Source organism: Rhipicephalus sanguineus, chromosome 3, assembly GCF_013339695.2.
Source record: "Rhipicephalus sanguineus isolate Rsan-2018 chromosome 3, BIME_Rsan_1.4, whole genome shotgun sequence".
In the NCBI taxonomy this organism is placed as follows: domain Eukaryota; kingdom Metazoa; phylum Arthropoda; class Arachnida; order Ixodida; family Ixodidae; genus Rhipicephalus; species Rhipicephalus sanguineus.
The window spans coordinates 111,513,820-111,531,654 of NC_051178.1; positions in this window are offsets into that span (position 1 = coordinate 111,513,820).

The window sequence follows — 17,835 nt, forward strand, 5'->3', positions numbered from 1 at the left end:
GCAGCATTTCTAACAGACGCCATGTGACGTAACTGCAAGTGCACGAAGAGTTCTGCCGGAAATATTAATGCTTCTGCAATTATACTTTTTCAGGAAATCGATGAATGAGAGCGTTGCGCCTCCTGAGAAACGTCTTCAACATCTTGCAGCTACGAACACGCTCTCAGCAGCTGTTGATGGTGCTGTTGCACTTCCTGACGTCGGCTGGACAGCATCCATTCGGATAAAACATTGCAGTTTTCATTGTCTCTCCTATAATGCAGGGAAGCAATCCGATCTTCTGTATTCAACAAAGTTGTTGAATTTATGTGTACGCGCGATGCTGCAGAATTGACACGAGTCGTTGAATAAACTTGGTTGTTCCTTTAGACGTTTTCGTTTTTCTGTCATTAAACAGACATTTTCGCTGAACGATATAACCAACCGTGTTCTGTACAGTGAGAAGCGAGTAAGCTTGGAACAGCGATGAGAGCATATATGAGAACGTATACATACATTCATCAAGCGCCAAAATTCGCTCGAAACACGCGCGCAGAAGAACCAATCCAACGCATTTTACATTTTCATGAACGTCATCACCGAATGGTTGCGTGCGAAACACTGAAGGCTGAAGTCTAATATAAGGAATCTTGCTACTGTCACTAACATGGCATCGCGCAGCTTCCAGACGGTGCCTGTACATATATAGCCCCGGTAATATTCACTCTGCTACGTACTGGCGTATGGTATAGTGGTTAGCGTACGCGACTGCTGATTCAATGGTCACGAGTTCGAATCCTGTGTGTTTGTTGTGAATTTTCTGTAGTTTACTTCTGAATTTATTTCTGTGTGTTAATTGTATATGTCGTCAAATGCGTGTATCAACCTCAAAATTCTCGGTAATTCAACCAGTAACTGTTATAAGATCTTTTTTTAATCGAGAAGGATCAACTGTTAGTCCCACCAGGGGTAACAGTTCGTCCCTACGCAGCTACCATGCAAAAAGAGGAATAAATCAGTTACTCCCTAAAAGGGGTAACTTTTACACCCCGCCATTTCGTCCCTCAAAACAACTGAGGACTAACAGTTCGTCCCCTGACAGTTACTCCCTAAAGGACGACTCGTTCATCCTTTAGGGAGTAATGGTTGTGGCAGTGCAGTTACCCCCCAAAAGGACGAACCACAGACCCCTTTTCGTCCTTTGCGGCTTAGAGTGTAGGATACGTGCATTGTGGCTCTGTAGCCTTCGCTTCATTGCCAACTAAAGTAGTCCGTAAGTATAATAGCAGCTTCATGAAACCGCACCGGTGCACCGTTTCGTCCAATCATCGTAGCGCCTTGGTGCCCCGGTGCGCATCGGGGCGATTTATCGAAGATGGCATAACATTCCGCGGGATAGCGAAGATGAGTAAAAAAAAAACTCTGCGCTTACTATCCAATGGTCTTCTGGCTGTCACACCACTCTGATTACGCTCTCCCAGTGCGAGAGGAATGGCCTTAGCAACACTACCGACGGCGCGTTGCCAGAGTCAATCTCGGTGGCCATGAATAATGCATCCTGACATTAACAAGCACCAACTGCGAGGGTTTTGGTAGCCTCAGCGCGATGGAGGCTTTCGTTGCAATATTGTAGAAAACTCTTATGGTCGGTGAAATGCGGCATCCAGGGTGATTGGATTCGGTGACGACGCAGTTACGCGATACACCATTCGCGTCAACGTATGACGCCCCCTCGTCAGCCTAGGGCGGCTTCCATATGGACTAACGGTGTTTCTCCGCCGCCTACAGCTTCGAATGCACTGGCACCGAATAATAAGGAGCGCAAACCTTGCCAATTCCCTCCTCAAATGACCACGCTATGAACGATCGCATGTCGAGTTAATGTTAATTATTATGTGCATGCTGAAGATACCTTAGCGCGAAATTCACCATATGCTGTGTCCAGGTGTATGTTAGGTGTTACAGCTACCACAAAGATTTGATCATGTTCGTAGACGTTTGTCGTCGGGATGGAGATGTGCCATCAGACGTCAACTTGGGTGCGCCCGCATGAAGCGGTGCTATAGCTGCCCAACACGGACAGACATTGTGCAAGCTCTCGTATATCAGTCTATAATAAACATTCAACAACTTCTGCGAGGGCACGTTTCACTTTCGTGTTGTACCGATTCTTATGACAGAGGGATCAATCATGTTTTCTGCATACACTTCCAATTTTTTTTCATGGACAGCGCTGATTTTCGCTCACAATCGAAGGCGCCGACGCCGACGGTACGGAAATTTCTGCAAAACGAGCTCTTTAACGCTATCGCTTTAATATGAAGGCCGTAGCACGTTTCTCGATTATTTTAATAATTGTTTGCTGTTGCTCCGAGGCGGCCGCTGGTGCCGTTACCATTCCCGTTGCTGTTCCCTTCGTCTTTCCCCGTAGGCATCTTGCTCCTCGAGGGTTCCTAGCCACGGTGTTTAAAAATACGAGGCATTCATATACTGATACCATATACTGGCGTATAGTGTAGTGATTAAGACACTTGCTTTCGGAGCGTGGGGGCCTGGTTCAAACGCTACCACCGGTAACGATTCTGTTACGCTCTAGTGCATCACTGTCTTCTGCCTCTTCAAAGAGGACGCCGAGTGTTTCACTTTAATGCACATTAGTTCTACCACTGCTCCACAGAGGGCACTAGGAGTTTCTGCGCACAAACAAGCGGGCAGATCCAGAGGTCTCAGACAGGTTGCCCGCGGACCTTTTGTTTGTGGCCCGGCCACGACATGACTGTCCTCGCCGTATATTTCTTTTAAAATCTTCTTGACAAGTATGTTCATGAGCCTCATCTCACAATGGAGAACTACCCGCGCCAGGAAGGAACTTAGCGGGCAAGGCGGAAGGACGGTTTGTCTTAGAATTTTGACAAACTCGTGCTGACGTCAGGCCAAAGACCTAACCCAACTTCATCATTTAGTGGTCTACTATGATAATGCCCAATCGAGGAGATCAATTTCTGACGTTCTCGTGCGTGCGCTAGACAGGCGCGAAATATATGTTCAAGTGTTTCTGGTAACTGACAAGTGTGGTTATAGAAGCAGTCGTAGCCTTCTTACAAGCCACTGGACTGGATGCACGTCTTTAGGTTTGTCCCAGAGTAACGGAACTATATTCTCATCTCCCTACGTTACCATCGTCATTCGTCACTCTCGTTCCTCGGTCCCCCCTCCCCAGCGTAGAGTAGCAGGCCAGAGCAAACTATAGCTCAGGCCGACCTCTCTGCCTGTCTGTAAATAAATTCTCTCTCTCTCTCTCTGGTTTGTTGGGATAGTAGGCTAAACGAGTCTCTTAGATTTTCTAAGAATGTTTTTGGGTCACTGACTTCGCAGAGGTCGAAGGCCACCTTCTACGAAATAACGAATTTCGTCTTCCTCCCGCTCCGGGAAAAAGAGTAAAGAGGAAGAGAACGCCCGCATCTATAGGTTTTTCGAAGCCTGGCGCCAAATCTCTTTCAAAAATGACCAACATACGAGAAATGAGCAACGCTATTTGACGTTTTGTTAAAGGCATCCCCCTTCGCATTGCTTTCAGTAAAAGCTGGTTATGAGATTTCACGGGATCGAAAGAAATCTGTGAATCAACCGTATGCCGAATTATCGAAAATATCAAGAAAACAATAAAGAAGTGCGTATTACATTAATAAACTTGCATTTTCTTGATGACGACGTAATACCTGTACTTATTTTGCATAACAGCAGGGTAAATGCCGCAATTTTCGGCTTTTGCGACTTCTTTCACCATGTGAGCGCTATTCAAGACTTCCGTCTCCTTAGCCGAAGCGTGCTCTGAACACATCCCTTCTTACGTATCGCTACCATAACCGACACCACGCGAACATGACGAGACTTTTATCACCGGAAAAATAGCCGGCAACTCATCGTTCATCTAGCGCAATGTATACATATATAGGAAGCGAGTTTCATGCCAGCATGCGGACTCAGGCGGAAGCTCTTCAACAGCTTTCACCATATTTGAGTTTTGTGACATTGGGCGCATTTACACGAAGTTAAACTAAAGCTACCCATTGCCCCATCAACTGCGGACGAAACCATGGTCGCTAAAACACGATGATAGCGTGCACGCTGTTCTAAAGGAAGCGGCCTACGCCCAGAGTCGAAACGAAACTGCTGAGCACCGCGTCTGCCTCTGAACAAACCTTGCTCGCTGATGTACAATCATGGAAGGCCACTACGCAATTCTGAAGGCACACGGCGGCAACAAAACTACTGCTTGTCGCATATTTGGTCTCTGTCGCTATCGACGCAACCATAGATAGCTCCCGCGTGGTTCGCGTGCTAATGGTAGAAACAAAAATTAAACAAGTTTGCCGCAACCGCTGAAGTCTTGTAGCCTACAAGGAAGTTTTACAAAAATTGGTCGCCATTAACACGGTTGTGGTAAGAGTGTGCATGGTGATCACGCCTTTTTGAAGGTCCGCGGCCGTTTCCGTTGTTCGCGAATGCCGTTTTCGTTCCCTTGCGTCGCAAGTTTGCGGCACTTCGTGCTTGGCGCGCTCCAAGGATCGTCCGAAATGTTAGCCGGATTGCGGCCAACAATTACTGAATTCAGGACAGTTTGATTGATTGATTGATTGATTGATTGATTGATTGATTGATTGATTGATTGATTGATTGATTGATTGATTGATTGATTGATTGATTGATTAATATAGCTTTAAAGAGGTCCTGCGGGACGCGCCCCAGCGCGCAGTGGGCGACTCCCACGTCGGGACCGTTAGGCCCAAAGCTTGCCTGTCGGCCAGCTTTGGGCTCAGGAGAGTTTGATGCCATTAAAAATACATATGCTTGCCGGGACCAGAAAACACGCCCGAATTACGCGATTTCTCGATTTAGCGGGGGGTCGATTTAACGATCTTTTACAGCCTGAAGAACAGATACAATAACAAGGAAGGAAATGACGGGAAACAGGAACTATATATATATATATATATATATATATTATGTATATATATATATATATATATATATATATATATATATATATATATAAGTGATTTTCATGCACCAACTTGCCCAATCTGCAATTCCTCCTTGTCCTGGCCCTTTCAGGACTGAATTTCGGGACAGCGGCCCGCTAACTGAATTGAGCTTGAGACCCCTGCCCTATATAGGCATGTGCAGCTTCGTTGTAAAATGAACTTGCCGCACGTGGGATCGGATCCCACCTGTTGGCACAATGCGGGCGATACAACCTCTAATCGAGCTGCCGTGACGCCTTTGTCCCGTGCACTTCAATGGACATTACTGCATATCTATTGATATATACGGGGGAACGTTAACCTGCGCTAACCTAATGGGTAGGCATGCTTTCGAATGCTACGTGTGAGGAATCTATTGCTTTTTTTCCACGTGCCTTTAGGTGCACTTGAGCAGAAAACTGTAGAACTCTGTAGAACTCTTCCGCTACCTCAACTATTCTATCCATATTGGTTGGCAAGGTCACAACCAATATGGATAGAATAGTTGAGGTAGCGGAAGAGTTCTACAGAGATCTGTACAGCAGCCGAGACAGTCAGGATGATAACGTAAGAAGCAGTAATATCCCAGAGGAATCTGACATCTCACCAGTATTAACAGGAGAAGTAAAGAAAGCCCTAAGGGGAATGCAAAGAGGCAAAGCCGCTGGTGAGGATCAGGTAACATCAGACCTGTTGAAAGACGGTGGAGAGATTATGTTAGAGAAACTGGCCACCCTGTATACGAAGTGTCTCTCGACAGGGAGGATACCAGAATCTTGGAAGAATGCCAACATCATCTTGATCCATAAGAAAGGGGACGTCAAGGACCTGAAAAATTACAGGCCCATCAGCTTACTGTCCGCTGTCTACAAGCTATTCACAAAAGTAATTGCTAACAGAATTAATACGACATTGGAGTTTAATCAACCAAGGGACCAGGCAGGATTTCGTACAGGCTTCTCAACAATAGACCATATTCATACTATCACTCAGGTGATAGAGAAATGCGCGGAATACAACCAACCCCTATACATAGCCTTCATAGATTACGAGAAGGCATTTGATTCGGTGGAGACATCAGCAGTCACGCAGGCACTTCGCAATCAGGGCATCGACGAAGCCTATATAAACATAATGGAAGAAATCTACAGCGCATCCACAGCCACTATAGTCCTTCATAAAGAAAGCGACAGAATCCCAATAAAGAAGGGCGTACGACAGGGAGACACGATCTCTCCAATGCTATTCACCGCGTGTTTACAGGAGGTTTTCAGGGCCCTAGATTGGGAAGAATTAGGGATAAGAGTTCATGGAGAGTATCTCAGTAACCTGCGATTCGCTGATGACATTGCATTGATGAGTAACGCGGGAGACGAATTACAGCTCATGATTACTGAACTGGATACGGAAAGTAGAAGAGTCTGAAAATTAATATGCATAAAACTAAAGTAATGTGGAACAATCTTGGCAGAGAACAGCGTTTTGCGATAGGTGGCGAGACGCTGGAAGTTGTAAAGGAGTACGTCTACTTAGGACAGGTAGTAACCGCGGAGCCGAACCATGAGAGTGAAATAACTAGAAGAATAAGGATGGGATGGGGCTCATTCGGCAAGCATTATCAAATCATGAATGGTAGTCTACCACTATCTCTCAAGAGGAAGGTATATAACAGCTGCATCTTACCGGTACTATACCTACGGAGCAGAAACCTGGAGACTTGCAAAGAGGGTTCAACTTAAATTGAGGACGACGCAGCGAGCGATGGAAAGGAAAATGATAGGTGTAACCTTAAGAGACAGGAAGAGAGCAGAGTGGGTCAGGGAACAAACGGGGGTTAAGGACATCATAGTTGAAATCAAGAAGAAGAAATGGATATGGGCCGGGCACGTAGCACGTCGGAAGGATAAGCGGTGGTCATTAAGGGTAACTGACTGGATTCCAAGAGAGGGCAAACGCGTGAGGGGAAGACAGAAAATTAGGTGGGTAGATGAGATTAAGAAGTTTGTAGGTATAACGTGGCAACAGAAAGCACAGGACCGGGTTGATTGGCGGAACATGGGAGAGGCCTTTGCCCTGCAGTGGGCGTAGACAGGCTGATGATGATGATGATGAGCAGAAAACCTCTGCACTTAACGAAAAAAGAAAAGAGGTTATCCTTCCTATTTTCTGTGTTGACATTATTTTATGTCTCATTGTTGCGATCCTCACCAGAAAGGAACTTGGCAGGCTCGTGAAAACCTGACAATATTTGGCATGCGCCAGGGTCTGCGTTTAGCATATGCGACCACATTGCATGGGGACTCATATTCTTCAAAGTAGCGTTGACTTCAGCTGCCCCCTCGACGAATACCAGTCCGCTTTTCGAAACGTTGGCTTCAGCGACATTTCCCGCTCAATGATTTTTTATCATATTAGGAAATATAGTCATGCAAGTTTCATATCGGTGAAACAGAAGAATATGACGAAAGAAGGATCAGGATGCCTGTTTTGCAGCTCAGCGCCGTGCGTATCACTTCCAAGTCATAAACAAACTCGAAGCAGAAGAGATTTTCATCTTGTGTGTATTGTAGCGAAAGCTGCTATCAGATCGCAACAACAGTACCACAGTTCTCCGCCGCCGCCGGTGTCCGTCCCAGCTATCGCGGGAAATATGAAAAAATGAAATAAATGAAAATTATCCAGGATCGGATGACATTTGAGCCAAGGCCCACTGCGTGGCACTCAAGTATTCTACCACGTAACCACGCCAGTGCTTGAAATTCCTTTGCAAAAACACCTTATATACACGCAAGGAATCGCGTTCACATATGTAAAAATATGGCAGGTCTCAAACCGTGGGAATCGATGTTACGCGAAGCATGTGGCAGGAAGGTGACTGTAGCGTATTTTTTTACCTTGAGCGAAACGTTACGGAATGACGCTGAAGAAATGTTCAAATGGTATACGCGCACACATATGCTCAAGGGTGACACGTGTTATATAACCAGTTGTGTACAGTTGCATAACGATGCCAACAGCAACAAGGGTATTAACAACACCAGACGCGGTAAGCTGATATATAGTGCTTATAGTTGTCCGTTATGATGGAGAACGCATGCACGTTTCACGAACCTGTGTGCATGTGTGGAAGGGGTTCTTGAGAGCTCTCTGTAGATGGCGGTGAGCGGAGTGTCTTTGTTATTGTAACCGATGGGCGCAACGCAGTCCTCGTCGATTCCGCTGCTTGCCTGTCTGTGTTCGGTGTCTGGTGGCCGGTGAAGCGGGATGCGGCAAATGTTGAAGTTGTGCATCGCCGTCTTCTTATACGTGCCTACGCCGTCGCACCTGCAATGACGCGCATTGCTGTGGACGACACAGTGAGCTCATCGCTCCAGGTTTCAGAAAGTGCTAACACGCCAGTTTCTGTGAGCAGAGTGTTTTTCGAGGTCGTGCACGTGCGCGTGCACAGACTGTACGTTGAGAGCGGCGAGCCTGAGGTGATTGTTGTGTTTGTGGCATGGAATGAAGATGGTAGCCCGGTACCAGACAATGTCTAGAGGCCGGTTTGCTAGCCGGATCATGTCGTCGACAGACTGTCTCTCGATAGAGCCGGCGACATGTCGGATCCTGAAGTCACCTTTTGCGTTGGTCAGGTATAGACCGTCGAGGCTGGTAGCCTCGGTAAGTTCTATGTAGATCAACTTCAGTGGTTGGCCCTTATCGTATCCGTAGACTACCTGGGTGTATGTGGCCCATTTCGTTATGGCGTTTGCTTGCGCAAGGAGAAACTGCGTCCCCTTACACGGGATATTTTTCTGGAGTGTATCATGGTTGTGATGGGTCGAATTACCACGAGCACCCATTTGAAATCTATTCAGTGATGTACGGCCGTGGTGGGCTTCGTCCTGGCTGGGACGGCAATGTCTACCGGGGATGTTGGAAATTCAAGCCATAGTCGCACGAGGTTGCCATCTTCCAGCAAACTGCGCGGCAGACGGGACACAAAGAAGGAACGAAAAAGACAGACGAGCGCAGTAGTTCCTTCTTTGTGTCCCGTCTGCCGCGCAGTTTGCCAGAAGATGAAACCTTACCAACTCGCCCAGCTTTCGACACGAGGTTGCCATGTTTATCACGCTTGATGTACCACAAGGTGCCCATGTTTTCATTAACGAGGCCCTCGCTTACGTTGATGTTGGCCGTGATCATGTGCGGCTTGCCGATGTTCAGGCAAACTGGCGGGCAGTCCACCCATACCGCTTGCGTTCATGCTGGTTACCTTGGTCAGGGCATCCCTGTGTATCTGCTCGTTCTTATAAGGAGTTATGTTATCCCATGCGGGATGACGTACACGTTGTCCACAGCGTCGCGACAACGTGCGTTATAGCGGTCGACGTACACATTGCTACAGTATAGCCGTATGCCACCAGGGCACTTAGCAGCGGCTTTTTTGCGTGCCGCAAAGCTGCTCTCAGTCAATCTGACGTCATACTCGGTCAGCACGAGGCCATCGCCTAGCATCATAAGAAATAAAGAGCACGCTGCGACATTCTTGTGGACCACGTGCACGACTGAGTAGGGCCTTTTAGCTTGTACTTGTACGTCTTTATGTTACCGTGTTACCGGATAGCGGATGGAATCTGCGCATGCGCGAACCTTTACGGAACGTAAAGGTTTACGGAACGTAAATTACACGCCGGATAGGCATTAGGTTTACGGCCCCATCTCGCGAATCCACCTTCGTACGTGGCTACTCGCGATATCCGCTTTGCGGAGACTCCATCTGCCTAGTCAAAATAAGCCGAAGTGTGAGTGCCCCTTACGAGCACCTTGTTTCAGCCGGATTACCGAGGCTAAAGCGACCTAGAATGCCGAATCCTTAAACGTGAGAGGCCTAAAGCCCCTGACAGGCTGGATGACAGGTGGCACCATCTAGCGGGGCCAATGTGAACCAGGCAAGCGCAAAATTGTTATTGCAGAAACATTGGGTATTTTACTTCCAATGTAAATGCTTTGCAGTGGCATAATTACGAACGACTTGCCTTTGTAATCATTTTTTTTCCTCAAGAACACTAAGCGAAAACAAACGTGTCCATGACTGTGGTTACACGAAGCGTCACAAGATGTCGACACCATCGCCCGGTATTGCTGCACCCGTTTGCGTATACCGGGATACTGCACACGCTAAAAGCCTTTCATGATTTTGCCGCAACGGCAATTCAATATTACCCAAATAAATGTACTTTAAATGCAGTTATCATCGCAATTTAGTGGTTTGCCCAAACATAAAGGTATATGTTTACGTACGAACGTAAACATTTACGTATGGCGAGCAAAAACCTTTCTGAAATATGCGTTCCTGTAACACGGTAAACGCAATCCGGTATGCCGGTAACACGGTAACGTTAAAAAGTATACGTACAAGCTAAAAGTCTAATGGCAGTCGAGCGTCTTCCAGGGGAATTCTGCCTTCAGCTCCCTCACTTGCCTTACGTTTCAATGTGTATGTTCGCGGTTACTGTGTTGATTGAGGAATGAGGCTGTCACTCACGTGTGGCGCATATCCGAATAACATGAACTGTGCTATGCGGGTATGTGGCACACGTGACGGATAGAAAGGGTTTCATGACGTGCACAACAGGCGTTTCACATTATTCATGCCATGACCGTGCTCGTGGTGCACTGATCCTCGGCAAAGCCAATTTTGGTACAAGTTATAGAGGCGACCAGGAGAGCGCCCAGACGCAGGCGGCTAGATAGATAGATAGATAGATAGATAGATAGATAGATAGATAGATAGATAGATAGATAGATAGATAGATAGATAGATAGATAGATAGATAGATAGATAGATAGATAGATAGATAGATAGATAGATAGATAGATAGATAGATAGATAGATAGCGCAACGAGTGTGCAGTTTAAAGCTTCCCACCCATTACAATGTGCTCAGCCATAATTCATCATCATCAGCCACATGCAGCATATACAAAGTGCACATAATACCTCACAGATGTGTAGTGGGTACCTCGCTTATCTGCAGAAAGACGTATAGTGGCATAGTGGGTGATTCCCAACTACACAAAAACTATGATTTATGGCGTAGTGGATACCTTGCATGTGTACTTGTATTAGATGCCCCAGGAGTTTGGAACGGGCTCTAGAAAGGCAGCTCTTCGAGCTCTCGCTGTGACCGGGCTGCACCTTGCGTGCAGGCCTGGTGTTTCAAAGACGAAAGTCTTTCTTAGGGAACTTAAACGCAAAAATTTTGGTCTGTCTTTCTGTTTGTCGGCACGTTACTCGATTCAGCCACCCGGCCAAAGTTGAACCACTTGTCCAAGGGCCAGCCATCTTGAACGGCTGACTAGGTTCATACTTGTGTACATCGTTGATCAAAAAGCAAACATTAAGCATATCTGAGGCGCAACATCACTAGGTAAGTATTAGGGGGTGTGTTCCTTTAATAGAAAATACGTAATAGGTGCGTAATTCTAGAGACCCTAGTTTCTTAAGCTGCGCTGAAAATGCGACTGGGCTGAAACTTGCCTTCCTCCGTGCCTTCTGCACGAACTCATTGTTGTCTTTCGGTTTCGGTTCAGTATTGCACTGTGCGAATGCCACAGGGCGCCGCTCTGGCATTCCTGTTTTGCCCAGGCGACGTGTAAATAAAAGTGTGTGTGGAGAGTACTCGTTGAGTGCGGACGTTTCTTCTGCTTCAGCGCTTCGCGCCAAATCGCGTGTTCGGGCTGGCTGGCGTCCCCGCCGGTCGCGTTGGTCACCGCCGGTCTTCGCCTGCTGCTGCGCCAGGACCACCAGCCCGCAACACAGCACTCATGTTTCCCGACGTATTGCCAGATGGCGTCCCTATCTCACGCAGCGCCTCTTCTATCGTCTTTAGACGACATTTGCAGCGAAGCACGCAGATACTCGGCCAATTTATTTCCCTGATTTCTCGCCTTCAGCAGTACGTTGCACACAGTGGAAATAATCATGCTCGCACTGCACCAATGTTTAGGCAGACTTGAGTATCGCTAGAACAAGATCGTTGACGTAACTACCAAGACCACCCGTGTTACTTCTGATGTAAATTTTTCAAGTTAATTTTTTTTACCAGGCATCCTGACGGCATCGAAAAGCGCTGCTCTTGCCAGCAAGTATATCCAAAAGTGCGGGAAAAGTCTCATCTTGAACTTTCCGTGGACCACGCCCAAGATGATAAAGGTGCGCTGTAACGTCAATTTTTGAAATCCGCAGAACGCCTCTGACAATTTTTTTTTTGCGTAGAATATGTATAATTAGACGGTACATAGGAATGTACCGACAAGAATAAATTCCGAACTTGGTTCCATATAATTTGGTTTCCTTACGAACATGTCGTTTCATTGGTTCTAACGAGCTCGCTGAATGAAATTGGCTCAAACGGCGGCTCATGATTGTTTTGTTGTGTAAAAGATACACTTGATTCGTTTTGCACAAATTTTATTTTCACCAGCGTTTAAAGCGCGTTCTTTCTTTTGAATTTTGTCCGTTTTTGGAAGCGAACAGCTCGCTGCATCTCTTTTATCCAGTTTGTGGTCGGAGCTTCGAATTCCTCCGCCCATAGAATGCGCGCCGACGCATGCAGTATACAGCACGTGATTAGGCTTCATGGCGCATTCGTTCTCAGAGAGGGGAGCACCGACGAATATGTAAAGCTTTATAAGACACACCTGTGGTCCACCTGTGATGCCGCTGGAGATCTCTCGGCTAATGGCCCTGCTCTCAAAGCAAGTATAGTAACTTAGCTAGTACATTATCTACACATCTCTTTGAAGAAATAAGCGATGTAAGTTGACTTGATCGAAGAGCCCGTTTTCCCGTATGCAGACAACATATAATGAGTTCAAGATAAGGATAAGGGCATTATTTGTAGTGTTTATGTTAAGTGCAGTATGCATGAAATTAGGGTAAAGGATTTCATGTAAACGAAAAAAAAATGACGCAGCTCTCACTAGGGATGCAGGATTTGAGCAAACAGCGTAGATGGGCGGCCTTGTTTGCTTTCTTTGTTTTTCTCTTTCTTTCTTCCTTTCTTTCTTTCTCCTTGTTACTTTCTCTCTGTTTGTTCTATATCCTTTTAGTGTCTGTTTCATTTTATTTGTTTCTTTCTCGCTATGTCTATTTTTGTGTCTCTTTCTCAGTATTTTTATACTTTTTTGTCTTCCCTGCCTTTCTTTCTCGCTCTCTCTCTATTTCTCTATTTCTTTTTCTCTCTCTTTATCTCTTTAGTTCTCTTTCTCTCTTGATAGCTGTTCTTCTCTCTCTCTCTGTCTATTACATTCTCTGTCTTTCTATCTTTCTATCTCTCTATATCTCTCTATCTGCTTTTGTCTATCTCTTTCTTCAACTCTCTCTTTCTCTCTCTCCTGGCTCGTTCTCTTGTCCATACTAGTCATTTCATCCCACGCCTGTCAAATCGCCGCAGACGGAGAAAGCGCGCCGTGCGCACGTGTTCGGAGAGCGAATAACAAGATGAATACGAGGACAGAGACAGCGCACACCCGCATGATACTGATTTTCTGTACGATCCGTGCGGACAAAGGAAAAGCTTCTCGGCTCCGCGGTAGAAAATTAGAAAATCAACACGCCGCCGGTGGGAAGCGTACCCGCCGCCTCGGAAGGTTGTGGATGCGGTCCCCACTGGTAGAGACCAGTTGTTTACACGCCCTTCAACTGATTTCATCTCTATTAATTAACTCTCCAAAATGAGAACGCTAGCCGTATAGACGCCGCCAGCCGAGACAAAGGAAGGGAATGTTCACTTCATCAGTGAAGGTTGCGCGTGCTTCCAAGCCAGCAGACCAGTGCCGGCTCATCCAACGTGCGGTAAAGGTTGCGGTATCCCATGGAATTCTCGCCGACCTCCTGTAAGCCAGTGCAATCGGTCTTCGGGCTGGTCCCCTCTTTTTTGGAGCAATTAAGAATCCAACACCAACACCTCCCTGAGGCAATGCAAAACCGCAGATTAATTTGTTCCAGCTTGCCCAATAACAAACTGTTTTCATTAAATCGTGCCGTGGTGCGATGTCTAGACATTGTCCTAAGAAGTTCCTGAACCACCCCTCAGGTTTGGTGAAAAAACAGATTCCACGAACCGTAAACACTGCAGCGAAGGCCCAATTCGACAATCTTGTTGCGGCACGTACAGCTTACAAGCGGAGTGAAAAGTTGCCATTTTCTCTAAGCGGCCTCTTGTCAAAAGGGACACCCCATCCTCACTCACTTCGGTGGGCAGGGAGCCAGCTGCATGTCGTCAAACAGCAGATTGCTGCCATTGGCTAATAGCTGGCATAAATCAGGAGTGGCGTTTGAATCACATGCGCTTCTTGATGGGAGATGTCGCCACATGCGGGCGTCGCGCTCTACAGTGTACTAAAATTACGCCGCAGTTACGCAGGCAGAAGTTGAAGGGAATGTGGAAGGTTGAACAGAGATGAAAAAATTACACCATCTCCTGCTAAAGGGGACCATGAGGCCATGCGAAGCAGCGTTTCGGCATGTCAAGCCAGCGTTTCATCTGTAGCAGTTTCGCGCCGACGTTGCCGTTTGCGCTGTGCTTCCCTAGTCCGGAGCTCGGAGTCCGCTTGCCGACGTTTACGTTGAGCTTCGGCGCGTCGAGCCTTCCGCTGCTCCGTGATCCCGGCTGGCGTTAAGGTATTACTGCAACTGCAACGTTAAGGTGTTACTGACGTTGGAACTCATGACACCGGCGCAACCAGTGCAGTTACTGAGCGCGTGTACGACCTAACGCGAACCTTTTACCTAAACTAGGAGTGGGAGTGGAGAGGAGGAGGGGGAGAGGGAGTGGAGAGGGGGGGGGGGTGTGGAGACGGCTTGCGCATGCGCAGTAAGGGTGGTCACGCCGCACACCACCACCACCGGATTGTACTCCGCCATGAGATGCTTCGCATCTAAAATTCGTGAACATGAGATTTTAGCTGGAGCCGGCGTTTCGACAAGCGGACTTGTCTTCTTCAAGGCTACAACTGCAATACCAGTTGTAACACCGCTCCAGCAACACCCCATGTACACGAATTTTTCATCGCAGTAACAACACGTTACGCGCGCAGGAATCCCAACGGGACAGCGTGATCGCGTTTCATGACGCACTGACGTAGCTTCTTTCCCGCGTGTCATCTCTGTGCGTGTGTGTTCTTTCTTTGTCCTGTGTTGAATCCGCGCTGTCTGGTGATGAGCACGCCCTGCTTTTCTTTCAGCGTGCTCGTTGGGACGAGAGATGAGAAAGTGCTTAAAGCTTGTGAGAGATTCCTGTAACTCCGCTAGTTCTTGACAGATACGAGACATTTCTGCGCCAATGGATTCATGAGGCAATAAACTCAGATAATGAGGTCATTCAATGATGCCTTGAAAGATGTGTGCTGGAACCATTTAAGTTCAGAAACCCAACAAACGCTGCATTTTTTCGCGAAGCCATTCTACGCTAACTCGGATTCACGGCCTAATGGCAAATATTTGCCTAAAGCGAGGCTGTTTCAAAAGAAGTTTTGATTCGTTTATGCGCATTTCTACTGGATGATTCTGTAGCCAGGTACCACAAAATGAACACTTACTATGTTTCGGCATACATTGCAGGTCGCCGAAAAGGCTTGCTTGGGAATGAGTTTGTGCTACGCTCATCACGAAGAGAAAAAGCAAAAGGTGAAATATCCAAATCTTAACAAATTATGATAGACAAGTTTAGTAGGCATGCAAGTTTAATTCATTCCTTCTAGTCAATTTTTGACCTTAAGTCATCTGACTTCTTTCTTATGGCCTTTGGTTTAAGTGAGCACTTAGGGATTGCAGCAAATTCACCTGTATTTTACTGTACCCTCCAATAATGCGCCTTAAATATTAACTCAAAGCTGTTTGAGCCAAGCACTGCTCCGTGGCGCGTGAACAGAAATCACCATCATCATGAACTGCCACGTGCTCTCTTCGTCCCCTTCTTCCTCTTGGCCATTTTCTGCTTCGCTACCAGAACTTGTGCGCCGACTTGGCCAACGTGGAATGCAATAACTCTGACGGGCAAGATAAAGAGCACAGAAAGAGAGAGAGAGAAAAGAGAAAGAAAGAGAAAGAAAGAGAAAGAAAGAAAGAGAAAATACAGAGAGACGGAAAGAACGATTTAATGAAAGAGTAAAATTCTTGCCGAAAAAAAACTTTACGAGGCGGGATTTGAACCCGCTTGCCCCCAATCCGAAGGTGAGCGTCCTAACCACTCGGCTATCCAGGCACGCTGGCAGAACGTAGCATAGCCTTTTACAGTAAAGCGTAGCAAGGGGCTGGAAAAGGGAAGTGAGCGTTAGGAGGAGAGATGTGATGGTGAGGAGGAGGGTGAGAAGGAAATCCCACTACTCTCCACTGGTTCAATAAGAGAGAGACGAAGAGGAAGCTATAGAAAGAAAGAGAGAGAAGGAAAAAAGTCGAGGAAATATAGGAAATAAAGACATAAAAAGATAGAAAGACATGGCACGGCTAGTGCGAAGCTGTCATACTAGGGAACGGGAAAGGCAACGGCGGCAGCGAGAAGAATGCCGAAGCGATGGAAGCCCTATGCCAACGACGAAGTGCCGCAGATCTATGAGAGGTACGAACGTTTTCTTCTGGAGTTTGGACGTCCGTGTCGTGACTAACCTAGACAAAGCCTAGCAAGAACTTAGAAGCAACCAGATTCGACATTAGAATTGTCCGGTTTCGCTGTTTGAAGCCTTGCGCGACTTAATGAAAGCTCTGCCAATTTTTCTACTTCATTTTCTTTCTTTGGTTAGCTGTTGTACGCGCGCATTCTGTGCGTTATTTGTGTTAAGCCATTGCACACTTGGGTCAGATATTTCTTTTTTAACACAAAAGTGTTTTATGCCGGGGTCCACCAAAACTTTAGTGACGTATTTCCGTCACACATATGACGATGACAAAATGGAGGCTAACGGATCAGAAAGAAAGAACTGTTGGAAAAAGTTCTCCCGCCGGGAATTGAGCCTACGACCTCTTGGTCCGCGACGATAAGGCGCGCCCGGCGGTCTACCGACTGAGCTAATAATGCAGACGTACGACCGTCCACAAACGCGCCTTATATCTCTAAAGAGTTATCTCTCACGCGGTGCTCTCTGTTGGCGGGGCTCGACGGGGCCGGGCGGTGCCGCTGTCCGTGAGCGGTGCAGTGATGCAATGCGGCGTGACACTTAGTAGCGCCGATACAGAACGATTTCGCGACGATGCAGCTAGAACCTGGCCTCCGAGATTGCGCGCCGGCACGCAATCTCGGAGGCCATGATTAAAGTGTATCGATAGCAGCGAAAAACACTGCCCTCGCTAGCATCTAGCATTTGCCTTTCGCTTCCTGTTGTTGTCAGAGTAGTGCAGCTTCCATACGCACCAACGGTGTTTCGCTGCCGACTGCATCGAGTGCGATTACACGGACTAATACACCGACTAAGAACTGCTGCAGTAAGCGCTGCAGAAAGGCAACGACGTCGACGCGCGAATGTCGTGCCTTAGTGGAGCGAGGCAGATACCAGCGGGACGTGGAATGCCTGCGTGCGTTCGCGGCTCGAGCTACGAACATCTGCCTCCCGTGTTGCTGTAGCGCAGTGTGGTAGTGTATGCATGAGCACAAGCGTAGGTTAGCTTACTGCCCGGGAGCACCTTCTTAATTGACGGCGCTTTGAAGAAGTGCACATCGAGTACTATTGTTTATTATGGGCTTGTTGATGTCATCTTTGCGCGGGACTCACGATGCGCTGTGTCCAGGTATATATGTTAAAATCTTCATCTACTGCAACGGTTAAATCTTAATCATGGGCATTAGTCCTCG